This window comes from Panthera leo, chromosome A3 (assembly GCF_018350215.1).
Source record: "Panthera leo isolate Ple1 chromosome A3, P.leo_Ple1_pat1.1, whole genome shotgun sequence".
NCBI lineage: Eukaryota > Metazoa > Chordata > Mammalia > Carnivora > Felidae > Panthera > Panthera leo.
This window is the reverse complement of record NC_056681.1, coordinates 37,688,317-37,700,662: the sequence shown is the minus strand read 5'-3', so window position 1 is coordinate 37,700,662 and position 12,346 is coordinate 37,688,317. Positions and strand designations below refer to the sequence as shown.

Genomic DNA, 12,346 nt, shown 5'->3' with positions numbered 1-12,346 from the left:
TATACAGCATAAGTTTAATTTATATACACTAGCAATGAACACTCCAAAAAAAATTAGAAAATAATTCCATTTAAAATAGTATCAAAAGAATAAAATACATAGGAATAAAGTTAATGAGTGAAGTATAAATTTGTTCACCAAAGCCATAAATCATCACTGAAAGAAATAAAAGAATTCCTAAATAAATGGAACAATATCCCACATTCACAAACTGGAAGGCCTAATATTGTTACTATTGGTGATACTCCCTATATTGATAAACAGATTCAATCAATCCATATCTAAATTCCAATTGTCATTTCTATAGAAGTTGGCAACCTGATCCTAACAGTCGTATGGAAATGCACAGGATCCAGAATAACCAAAACTGTTTAGAAAAAAAAAAAGAAAGAAAGAAAACATGGTTGGAGGACTCACTGTTTCCAATTTCAAAACCTACTACAAAGCCACAGTAATTAAGATTATGTGATACTGGCACACAGATATGCAAATAGGTCAATAGAATAGACTTGAGGGTCCAAAAATAATTCCACACACATACAGTCAATTAAAGTTAATTAAGGGTACTAAGGCAATTAAATAAAGAAAAAAATAGCCTTTCCAACAAATGGCGCTGGGACAACCGGATAGCCATATCCAAAATATGAATTTGGACTTCTAACTTACACTATAAACAAAAGTCAGCTCAAAATGGATCAAAAATCTAACTGTAAGAACTAAAACTCATTAGAGGAAAACATAACTATAAATCTTCATGACCTTGGATTTGGCATGGTTTTATAGCTATGAAACGCGAAACACAACCAAGAAAAAAGTATGTAAATTGGACTTCATCAAAATTAAAACATTTTGTGCATCAAAGGACACCTTCGCAGAATGGTAGCAAATATCTGATAAGGACTTAGTATCTAGAATGTGTAAAGAACTTTTACAACTCAAAAATAAAAAGACAATCCATTTATAAAATGGTTTTATAGTAATAAAATACACATAACATGAAATTTACCATTTGAACCTTTTGAAAGTGCACAATTCAGTGGCAATAAGTACATTCATGATGTACAATATTTACTACTACCCATTTCCAGGATTTTTCATCATCCCACACAGGAACTCCGTATCCATTAAACAATAACTTCTCATTTTCTTCTCTCCCCCACCTCTAGTAACTTATTTATTTGTTTGTTAAATTCAAGTTAGTTAACATTCAGTGTAGTATTGGTTTCAGGAGTAGAACCCAGTGATTCATCACTTACATATAACACCAAATGCTCATCAAGTGCCCTCCTTAATGCCCATCACACATTTAGCCCATCCCTCCACCCACCTCCCCTCCAGCAACCTTCAATTGGTTCTCTGTATTTAAGAATCTCTTATGGTTTGCCTCCCTCTCTGTAACTTATTTTTCCTTCCCTTCCCTTCCCTTATTCTCAGGTTTCTTAAATTCTGCATATAAGTGAAATCGTATGATATTTGTCTTTCTATGACTGACTTATTTTGCTTAGCACAATACACTCTAGTTCCAACCATGTTGTTAAAAATGGCAAGACTTCATTATTTTTGATCGCCAAGTAATATTCCATTGTGTGTGTGTGTGTGTGTGTGTGTGTGTGTGTGTATACATATATATATCCCATCTTCTTTATCCATTCATCAGTCGATGGACATTTGGGGTATTTCCATAATTTGGCTATTATTGTTGACAGTGCTGCTATAAACATTGGGGTACATGTGCCCTCTGAATCCGCATTTTTATATCCTTTGGGTAAATACCTACTAGTGCAATTGCTGGGTCATAAGGTAGTTTTGTTTTTAATTTTTTGAGGAACCTCCATACTGTTTTCCAGAGTGGCTGCACCAGTTTGCATTCCCACCAACAGTGCAAAAGAGTTCCCCTTTCTCTGCATCCTCGCCAACATCTGTTGTTTCTTGAGTTGTTCATTTTAGCCATTCTGACAGGTGTGAGGTGGTATCTCATTGTGGTTTGATTTGTATTTCTCTGACGATAAGTGATGCTGAGCATCTTTTCACATGTCTTTAGCCATCTGGATGTCTTCTTTGGAAAAGTATCTATTCATCTCCTGCTCATTTCTTCACTGGATTATTTGTTTTATGGGTTCTGAGTTTGATAAGTTCTTTATAGATTTTGGATACCAACCCTTTATCTGATATGTCACTTGCAAATATCTTCTCCCATTCTGTTGGTTGCCTTTTAGTTTTGTTGATTGTTTTTTTCACTGTGCAGAAGTTTTTACCTTGATGAAGTCCCAACAGTTCATTTTTGCTTTTGTTTCCCTTGCCTCTAGAGACATGTCTAGTAAGAAGTTGCTGCGGCCGAGGTCAAAGAGGTTGCTGTTTTCTCTTCTAGGATTTTGATGATTTCCTGTCTCACATTTAGGTCTTTCAACCATTTGTACTTATTTTTGTGTATGGTATAAGACAATGGTCCTGGTTCATTCTACTGCATGTCGCTGTCCAGTTTTCCCAGCACCATTTGCTGAACAGATTGTCTTTTTTCCACTGGATATTATTTTCTGCTTTGTCAAAGATTAGTTGACCATACATTTTGGGGTCCATTTCTGGGTTCTTTATTCTGTTTCATTGATCTATGTGTCTGTTTCTGTGCCAGTACCATACCATCTTGATGATTACAGCTTTGTAATACATCTTGAAGTCTGGAATTGTGATGCCTCCAGCTTTGGTTTTCTTTTTCAACATTACTTTTAAATTTTCCATCTCTGTGAATTTGCCTTTTCCTCATCAATAGAGGAATCACACAATATTCATCCTTGTGTCTGACTTATTTAATTTAGCATAACATTTTCAAGTTTCATTTATGTTATAGCATGTATCAGAAGTACATTCTTTTTAAATTTTTTTAATGTTTATTTATTTTAGAGACAGAGAAACAGAGCACAAGTCGGGGAGGGGCTGAGAGAGCCAGAGACAGAATCTGAAGCAGGCTGTAGGCTCTTAGCTGTCAGCACAGAGCCCGACGTGGGGCTCGAACCCACGAACCATGATATCATGACTTGAGCTGAAGTCGGACACTCAACAGACTGAGCCACCCAGGTGTCCCAGAATTGCATTCCTTTTTAAGGCTGAATAATACCCCATTGTATTTATATGCCACGTTTTGTTTATCCATTCATTTGTCAGTAGATATTTAGGTTGTTTCTACCTTTTGGCTATTGTGAATAATGTTACTATGAACATTTATATACTGTTATCTATTTGAGTTCTTGATTTCAAAATTTTTTGAATATATACATAGGAATGAAATTGCTAGATCTTATGGCGATTCCATGTTTAAATCTGTGAGGAACGTGGGCATAGTATTTGAACTGACATTTCTCCAGAGAAGATATACAAATGGCCAATAAGCACATAAAACATTCTCAGCATCATCACTCATTAGGAAAATGTAAATTAAAGCCACAGTGAGGTGCCACTTCATACCAATTAGAATAGTTGTAAGAAAAGAACCCTGACAACATCAAATTATGAAAAGAAGGCAGAGGCAAATTGATCTCTCCTCCACTGCTGGTGGGAATGTAACATGAAACAGACACTTTGGGCACAGTTTGGCATTTTCATAAAGTTAAACATACACTTGCCATATGAGCCAGCAATCTCACTCCCAAGTATTTATCCAAGAGTAATGAAACATGTCCTCAAAAATGTACAAGAATGTTTAAAGCAGCTTTACTCATAATACAAAACTGAAATTAACCCAATGACCCTCACTTGAGAAAGGAAGCAAAACGGTGATACTACTCAGCAGTAAGAATAAAATACTGATACTTAAATCAACACAGCTGAATCTCAAAAACATCAAGCTAAGTAAAAGAAGCCAGACTCAAAGGGCTAAATACTCTCCAATTCCATTTATATGACAGTCTGGGCCAGAAAATACAGTTAATAATGGGGAGCAGGGTTGATTGCAAAGACTCTATAAGACTCTTTATGGTGATGGTGATGGAAATATTCCATATGGTGATTACTGGTGGTCATCTGACTACCAATGACCCTCAAACGGCATGAATTAAAAGGTACTGACCCCCATGCAGCTGAAAATCCACATATAACTTTTGACTCCCCCTAAATTAAACTACTAATAGCCTACTGTTGACCAGAAGCCTTACTGATAACATAAACAGTCTGATTAACACATAATTTGTATGTTTTATGTATCATAGACTGTGTTCTTACAATAAAGTTAAGGTAGAGAAAAGTGTTACTAAAAAAAAAAACATAAAGAAGAAAAAATACATTTATAGTACTATACACGTATTTTGTGGGGAAAAAAATTGTGTTTAAGTGAACCCGCAAAGTTCAAACTCATGTTCAAGAGTCGATTTATTTGTCAGGGGTACCTGGGTGGCTCAGTCGGTTAAGCATCCAACTCTTTTTTTTTTTTTTTTTTTTTTTAGTTTTTTTTTTAACGTTTATTTATTTTTGAGACAGAGAGAGACAGAGCATGAACGGGGGAGGGTCAGAGAGAGGGAGACACAGAATCTGAAACAGGCTCCAGGCTCTGAGCCGTCAGCACAGAGCCCGACGCGGGGCTCGAACCCACGGACAGCGAGATCGTGACCTGAGCCGAAGTCGGACGCTTAGCCGACTGAGCCACCCGGGCGCCCCAAGCATCCAACTCTTGATTTCGACTCAAGTCATGATCTCACAGTTCATGAGTTCGAGCCCCACATCTGTCTGGGCGCTGACAGTGCAGAGCTTGCTGGGGAGTCTCTCTCCCTCTCTCTCTGCCCCTCCCCCGGCACATACGGGTGCGTGCTGTCTCAAAATAAATTTAATAAATGAACTTTTAAAAAAGTCAACTTATTTGTCAAAACTCCAAGAACTCTATTCCTATAAAATGCAAATTTTACTACATGTAAATTATACCTCAATATACTTGCCAGAAGCAAAGAAATGTGATCCAGGAACTTATTACATACTTGTTCGTATATCAGTCCATTAACTATTCTTATTTTCAGCTATTTTTTTTCCTCTGACGGGGAAAAAAACACAAAGGTTGGGGGATGGGAAAACAGTGCTCTCAGATGCTGTAATTGGGCTCTCCTTTAAATCTCATTTTCACAAAAATGAGCCAAAATAAATGACATACTGGCGACTTAGTGGCACAAAGAAGAGACAAAGCAGACAAAATAAAATAACATGATTTCATTTGTTGAAATTTATGAAGTAATTTATTTATAATGGTTACAGCTGTGCAAATAGCTGTAATGGGACTTATAGGGGCATTATGCAACCTCTGTTCTTTGTGCAACCAGTGTGCTCTCTGAGAACGTGAACCCGGTGGAACTGGATACATTCAAGAAGCTTGAAAGAACACAGGCCTTCAGGACAAGACTCAGCCGGCACCAAAACACAGTGCTTGGTAGTTTACCAAAGTTGAGCCTGATTTCCACTTGGAACTGTAACTCAAGACACATTTAATGCACCACAAAACGTGGACTGTTTATTGCTTTGCTTATAATTCTCTCTGAAAATGTCAATATTTTTTAACAGTGGTTCAGATTACAGGGTAGAATGAAGCTGGGAAAATGTAAGCTGTTGGTGCTTTCAGCATACGGTATTTTCTTTGGTTCTCATCAGGCTATAATAGAGATTTACGGGCTCTGTTTAGTATAATAATAAACAAATTATCTTTAAATCAAGGATCAGCTGTTTGAGTTTAGCAGATAACATCTGCTGTGAATCATAAGAGGGAACAGGCCTAATCTGGGAGTTACACACCCTCCCTTCTCTCCCTACCCTGCTGGTCATTGCCCTGTTATTCCTCCAGGTTTCACGTCAGGCAACATCCCATGGCTGAATTGGGATAGAAGAGGGGAAAAGAGAGTTGTAGCAGGCTATTTACTCACGCTGCAGAACTAGACCCCACCACTTTCATACTCTGAATTAATTACCATCTTTTACTTTGGACTGTATTAACATCTTGTGATACAGAAAAAAGGAATTTGGGGGTAAATGCTATGTAACAGTTGAAGTCAATATTCAATAAGTATTTCAGATTACCTGAAACTTCCAATACAAACTCTTGCTTGAACTACAACCCAGGGTCTCATATCGGCAAGTCTGCAACATCCTGGCATTAAAGGTAGCTGAAAACTGTACACTTCACAATCTTTTGCTCTCCTCATTATCAACAATATTGATTTTAAAGAAATTAAAATATTGCTAGGTGCCTGACTGGCTCAGTCAGTTAAGCATCCGACTTAGGCTCAGGTCATGATCTGCAGTTCGTGAGTTCAAGCCCTGCATCAGGCTCTGTGCTGACAGGTTGGAGCCTGGAGCCTGCTTCGCATTCTGTGTCTCCCTCTCTCTCTGCCCCTCCCCACTCACACTCTGTCTCTCTCTGTCTCTCAAAAATGAATAAACATTAAAAAATTTTTTTTTAAAAAGAAGAAATTAAAATATTGTTAACAAAGTTTGTGTTATTCTATTCATGCTTGGGTCATTTAATTTTTTTCCAACATTTATTTATTCATCCAAAATATATCAAGCTAGTATGGCTTGTGATCCATAGAAGATAACCATGAATGTCCAGTCCACTCATTCATTTAACACATATTAGGCAGGCACCTGCCATGCTGGGTGCAAGATAGGTAAATTCTATATTCCTCACAAACTTAATATTCTAGAGGCAAAAGGGAAATAAGAGCAAATAAATGTACAAAGGAGATAATTAGAGAATGTCAGAAGTAAAAGAAAGAAATAGGTGATGAGGTACAAAAAAAGGCCTAAGAGAGATTGAGGTCAAGAGACCACCTGTCTCCCACAATGGCTAACATCTGAAATGCACTGGTGTAATGTGACCTTATAGCCAAAAGGGAGTTGAGGAATCATTTATTCTACATAAAATTATCTTAATTTTACATATAAAAATAGCAGGTTCTGCCAGGAAGGCCAGACTAGTCTAAGGCCATGAAAAGGTTTGGGTAGGCACCTATGTCTAGAGCCACCGTAAATATAAAGTAGAGCCATTGCAAATATCAAATATCAATTCATCAGGATGGCATGCCAGGGATCTTTGTGAACCCTCACTTTTCCCCCACACCCAAACCTCCTTCAAATCTTTCTGCCAACCCAATGGGTTTTGGAGTCATGTGCACCGTTGCTTTGGAGAAGTCTTCAGGACACAGGCTTTCAGCTTTGCTTAACAACCTCCATTCTGAGATTCTCTGGTAGACCAGTATGGCCCAAAGAAACAATGTCTTCAATGACTACATTTTCTGACATTGGCATAGTACCTCACAAGACACAAAGCACACTCATGGACACTATTGCATGTGATTCTTGTAATATTGCTAGGTAAATACTTATAAAAGAGGAATCCAACCTAAGGAGGCCCTGTGACCTGGCCAAGTTCATATAGCTTGTTCTAAATGCAAAGCTGTAGTTAATTCCAGTTATGGTGACCAACTGTACTCATTTTCTCAGGACCAGTGGGGTTTCCAGGAAGTGAAATTTTCAGGTCTTAAACCAGAACAGTCCCAATAAAACCAGGTGATGTCATTAAGCTTAATACCAGGTCCAGGGGTGCCTGGATGGCTCAGTCGATTAAGCGTTCAACTTTGGCTCAGGTCATGATTTCACAGTTTGTGAGTTCAGGCCCGCGTTGGGCTCTGTGCTGACAGCATGGAGCCTGGAGCCCACTTGAAGTTCTGTGTCTCCCTCTGTGTCTGCCCCTCCCCTGCTCACAATCTCTCTCTCTCTGTCTCTCAAAAATAAACATTGAAAAAAATATCCGGTCCATTTAATATAATGTCTAGGATACTTGCCATCAAATGACAGCTAGAGCAGGACTCCAATTTGTTCTTTTTCAAGGCCCTCAGGCAAGTCATTCTCATTGACCTGCAACGTAGAGCTCTAGAATGAGTCACCACCCTCATCACCCCACTAGCCTCCAGCAGCTGTGTATATTACAGTGCCACACAGTTGGATGGCTATGCTTTGAAATACGAATCTGCGAGGAGAACAATAAACTTTAAAATATCAGAGCAGCCTCTAACTCCTGCTCTCCTCAACAACCTCTAGGCTCTTCTCTGCCTAATGCGAGCATCAGTTGGAACAAGAGGAATGGAGTCATTTTAAAAGTTTTGCATACATCTCATTAGGGTATTTGACAATGCAACATCATGCTGGGTTAGTCATTGCCGTGGGTGTCTCGGGAATGATAGTGGGCAACCTTATGAAAACTTTATAGTCAGTAACATTACTCCCATGGCATGGCAGGCAGGGGAGGAAGGAGAAGTCGAACAGCTCCTCACTGTCACTTGAGCTTGAGAGAAATGCAACCCTACAAACATCAAATAGTAAGAAAGACCAAAAGTTCTTTTTGCAACAACTTTGCCAGAAGTGCATGAAGAAATCAGAAAAACACCTGGAGAAGGTATTCCAAAGGAAAATCACTTCATTGGGTATTTAAAGTTAAGTTGTATGTAATTTTTCAAAAACTCAAGAAAAAAATGTGTTTCTCTTAAGTGCAGGGAACATATGTTGAATGTTTACAATGTGACAGGTACTCCTCTCAGTATTTTACTGTGTTGATTACTTACAATCTATTAAGTCATCACAATATCCATCCACTGGAGGTACTCTATTTACTGGCCCTGTTTTATGATTGGGCAAACAAGACAGAATGATTAGAAAACTACAGTAGAAACACATTCAGGATGAGAAGGATCCAGGATCTGAACCCACACTGGCTCTAGAATCCACATGCCTGAGCATCACACTGCACTCTCTCTCTGTGGTGCCAAAGGTACAATTTCTGCCCACCAAGACTGGTACCCAAATCTCCAGACATTCACGAGGATAAATAAACTATGAACAGAATGATACCTTGCCCATAAGAGAAGATTGGACGAACAGTTCTTTCATAGGAGGGTAAAGAGTAGTGGTTTGGCTTCCTCAGTGTTTACAGCGGGTTGAAATTTAATCAAAGAGGGGCCCGTCCAAATGCTACCGTTTGCATTTAATTAAAAATTCGTCACTACAAAGTTTGTCCTTAAAATATATATACACATGATATCTAGGTTAAATGGTAGCAACATAACTGACTCTGCCACACATTCTATCTACCTTCATAAACATATCCAAGGATACAAGCAAGTTAAAGGGCAAGACAAAGAATTAACAATAGCAATGCAAACAAAAGTTGATTAGACCAGACACCAGGTGGGAGAGGAATTTCTCCAACTGCAATGACAGGGTGTTGGGTTAGGGACTTCATTCCCAGACTACACAATACAGTAAAACTTTGGTTTGTGAGCATAATTCATTCCAGAAACACACTTGGAAGCCAAAGCACTTGTATATCAAAGCAAATTTCAAAAACCATTGGCTCAGTTGTGATCATGTGACGTTTGGCATCACATACTACTCATATTGAAAGACATCACTCCTTTATCAAGTTAGAATTTATTAGAAACGTTTGCTCATCCTGCAGAACACTCGCAGAACAAGTTACTCACAATCCAAGGTTTTACTGTACTTACTTAATATTCAGAACAAATTGAAAACAGGCCCTGAGAAGACATAGAAAAAGATTTTCTCTTATTTTTTGAACTACATCCTGGATGGAGCTGCACTATTCAGAAAGATAGGCACACATGTCTCAAAAGCTAAAAAGTAACTTCCTGAGCCATCCCAAGGGTCCTCCCTCCTCCTTTGTTCCTGTTAGCTTCTCAGGTTTTTTGCATCCTTAGAAGACTACAGCTCCCAGCATGCACTAGGGGTACATGGAAGTTGGAGACTTAAAGAAGGTTGCGTCCTGAAATGTTGAGTTAAGTAAGGATAAACTTTGTAAGACAGGGTGGAAACAAGAGGACCTTCAGGATAAGCCAGGTTGGGTGTGGGGGTAGGGAAAAGTTAACTTGGAAGAGGGAAAAGAATTCTCTGGCTTATTCTATGGAGAGGGAGGGTAGGCATAAACACAGTAACATCTTAATTAATAAACACTTGAACTTTTTATTCAAGAACAATTAATCTGAAAACACCAATGTAAGCTTTTTTCCCTTTTCCATATAGGATATAAAATGTTTCAGAAAAGTATACCTCTAAAAAAAAGTTCCTATAAGTTACAGTAAAATTTAGAGTATACGTATCTTCCTTTCTTTTCATAGAAAAAGGCAAGTACCATCAATAAACCAAGGCTAGGAAAATAAGTACAAAATGAAGATCAAAACAGATTTAAGAAAGGCTCACTGAAAAAAAAAAAGTTAAATAAACAGAAATAGAAAATTCAAGTAATTAAGACGGAAATCAATAAAAAAGAATATTATGGTCATGGCAGAAAGTCAAAATGCTTTTAACAGACTAAGTTAAAAAGAATGAAGAGGAAGAGTAAATAGATAAAAATATGGGGAAAAATTGAAGACATATCAAGAAACAGATTCAAGTAAAGAATTATAGATGCTCCTAAGGCGGAAAACAGAACATCAGAACAAATGTAATAATAGTTTTTTTCTTTCTTTTTTTTTTTTTTTTTTGATAAAAGGGGATTATTTAATAATAGTCTTAGTGTTTAACAATTTTTCAAGGCTGTATACTGGGTGGAGGGGGAAAAATTAAACATGTATCCTATTCCTTTCTCCACATGGAGATAAAGAAGAGTCCATCTTTTTGATAAGAAATTTGATAAAGCCGGGGCGCCTGGGTGGCTCAGTCGGTTAAGCGTCTGACTTCGGCTCAGGTCACGATCTTGCGGTCCGTGAGTTCGAGCCCCGTGTCGGGCTCTGGGCTGACGGCTCAGAGCCTGGAGCCTGTTTCGGATTCTGTGTCTCCCTCTCTCTCTGCCCCTCCCCCGTTCATGCTCTGTCTCTCTCTGTCTCAAAAATAAATAAAACGTTAAAAATTAAAAAAAAAAAAAAAAGAAATTTGATAAAGTCAACCACAAGTATACTTTAAAACAGTAGGTCTATTTTAATAGTAGCCACTGAATATAAGCATAAGTAAAATACAGTCTATACATAGAAAAAAGGACGTTCAAAAGAAAGTGGGAAATTCAACACAAGAAGAATTAGGGCCAAGTATTCATTTTTATCGGAAACACAAAGATGCTAAATTCTCCTATTGAAAAGGAAATATTTTTATATTAAGTGAAAAATTTGACCATACCCCATACTATTTATAAGACCATATCCAAGACTACAGCAAATATTTAATAAACAAATAAAAAAAGAACAACAGCAATTCAAGATCAACACATCCAAAAGAACAGAAAATGTACAAACCACATCCTCTTAGGATTACTCTATAAAACTAGATATTGATAAGAAGAAAAAAATCCAGTTATTTAAAAATTAATAATGATCTATATGCTTCTCAATAATATGATGTCACAAAGAAAATAAACATTTCAAGTAGACATTTAGATTATAGCATATATGAGGTATTTCTTATGCAAATATATGAAATACCGCAAAATTGCACTCAGTTTACAGTAAAACCCTGTGCTCGTTTTGGCGTTAAAAGCGGACAAGTAAAATAAGTGAAATGATTAATAAAAATGAAAGTGTGATTAAAAAACGGAAGAAAGAAAAGATAATAGAGCGAAAAAGAGCAACTAATGGATTTGAAAAGAGAAAAAGAGAATTTATAGACACATGCTAGAGCTAGTGTGTGTGTGTGTGTTTGCAGACCGTCCCTAGTACACGGAGGCCAAGGAGAGACCTAAGAAAGAGGCAGACCTCCGGATCATTAGGTGGCACGCTTAAAACTACAGGGCTTGTCTTGGGCAGCTGCAGGACAAGTAGATTTCCCAAGCCGCCGCCAGAATCTTAAAAGCTGTATAGAGGTCTTACCTGGGTTCAGTCATCTATATGGTCCCCATGTCCTAAGCAACTCCTTACTCTCAAAGCTGCGTCCTTGAAAATGGCTCCTCCGAAGGGATGGTGGGTGGAACAAACAATCCAAGGCCAGGGGAGGGGGCAAGGAGCCTCCAATTGCCCGGATCCAGCGTAGGGGTCAATTGGCGGTCACGTCCTTTCGATGACCTCCTCCAGGGGTGAAAAATACACAGAAACCTCACAAATCTAAGATTCAGTAGAGCCATCCCTAAGTTCACACAATTCTAGGTGTGAATGCTGCCTCCATCACTTACAAAGCTGTGTGACATCAGATAAGTTGCTTAATTTTGCTGATCCTCAGGTTCTTTATCTCAGAAATGGCAATAATGATAGTACCTCTTTCATAGTAAGATAAATTTTGTGAAATCCACTTAGCACCCTGTGCTTGACATATTGTAAGCAGTCAATATATAATGGTTCTTCTATTTACTATAATCCTTAATAAATACAAGAAAAAATACCAGTAT

The 12,346-nt window shown here is 37.9% G+C and overlaps 1 long non-coding RNA gene across 5 annotated transcripts in view; it reads right to left on the bottom strand.

Annotated features, from left to right (window-relative positions):
• LOC122215818 overlaps positions 1–12,025 on the bottom strand; it is a 314,991-nt gene extending 302,966 nt beyond the window's left edge. For all 5 annotated transcript variants that reach the window (XR_006200555.1, XR_006200554.1, XR_006200557.1 and 2 more), the window contains exon 1: positions 11,835–12,025. This is a non-coding gene — a long non-coding RNA (uncharacterized LOC122215818). The remainder of the gene's footprint in view (positions 1–11,834) is intronic.
• Positions 12,026–12,346: the final 321 nt, after the last annotated feature.